The sequence below is a fragment of the Austrofundulus limnaeus genome, unplaced genomic scaffold (genome assembly GCF_001266775.1).
Source record: "Austrofundulus limnaeus strain Quisiro unplaced genomic scaffold, Austrofundulus_limnaeus-1.0 Scaffold624, whole genome shotgun sequence".
Lineage (NCBI taxonomy): Eukaryota > Metazoa > Chordata > Actinopteri > Cyprinodontiformes > Rivulidae > Austrofundulus > Austrofundulus limnaeus.
Genome location: NW_013953026.1, coordinates 89,611 through 91,017, shown reverse-complemented (window position 1 = coordinate 91,017; position 1,407 = coordinate 89,611).

The following is a 1,407-nucleotide window of genomic DNA, read 5'->3' as shown; positions in this document are numbered from 1 at the left end:
TTATTTACTCAGATAATTTTTGTATATTCCAGAGTTTAAAAAACACAAGGGGAAGTGATTAAATAGTTTCCAGACATTATTCTCAATTTTTTGATTGAAAAAGAAAATCCAGATTCTTTTTGTTTGTTTTTTTTAATAAAGGGAAAACAACTTGTGGATGCAAAGTAGATTTTTTTTATTATAATTAAAGTAGCATTTCTTCAATCTTACAATCTCATAGTTCTCAGAGTGTCTGTTAAGATTATACTCAGCTATCCAAACTAATTTTTAGTTCCATAACCTAAAACATTGACTGAGTTTTTGTTTTTCTCAATGGCAAATCAAATTTATTTATAAAGCACATATAAAAACAGCTGCCACTGGCTAAGTGGCTGCACACAAGGTAACGAGTAAAGAGGTAATACTGAACAAAAGAGCAAAGGTTTATAATAACTAAGTACATTTACTTCGTTACAGTACTTAGTTTTTTTTGAGGATCTGTAATTTTGCCAATTATTTTTTTCAGTTCAGTTCAAGTTTGTTTATATGGCGCCAAGTCACAACATACAGGGTACTGAACATAAAAAGAACCATCTAAAGAAGAAACCAGCAGGCTGCATTTTAAATAGCTACTTTAACTTTTATTTTGTTTCTTTTTAAAGCTAAAAATGATGCTTTTACCTCTTCACTTTAAAATGTAACACCTAGTTACTCGTTACAATTTAAATATATTTGAACTCATGAAAGAAGATATTTGTGCACTCTAAAAAATGAAGTGTTACATTAACTCAACAAAGTCATGACAACTGTCTCCACTAAGACTAGCTGAGTAAAAAAAAAAAAAGACTAGCTGAGTAAATTGAGCAAAGAAAAGTCCTTTATAGACCTCTGAAAAAGAGTTCATGAAAAGTAAAAATTTGCAGCTTATGCTATGTTAAAAGCCAGTGAGCATCGTGTATTTTAAGATGCCACTTAAAAACACCAAGAATAACTGATATGAAGGGGCAGCTGGTTCCACAGTTCAGGAGCTTGAACTGAAAAGGCCCGATCACCTCTGTGGACCAGCTGGACCTTTAAAAGCAAATAATCATTAGATTTAAGGGGCCTGGAGGCTACAGGAGTTCACACAGTTATATAGGAGCATGCCCATTCAGTCTTATTTAGGTTAGCAATACAAATTTAAAATCAATTCTATAAAATGTACAGGGAGTTATGAATGGATGCCAGCCCTGGGTATACAGCGGGTAAAATAAGTATTGAACACTTCAACATTTTTCTCAGTAAATATATTACTAGAGGTGCTAATGACATGAAATTTTCACCAGATGTCGGTAACAATCCAAGTGATCCATACATACAAAGAAATCAAACCATAAATGTCCAGAAATGAAGTTATTTGTAATAATGTTGACAAGGATGGGATATTGT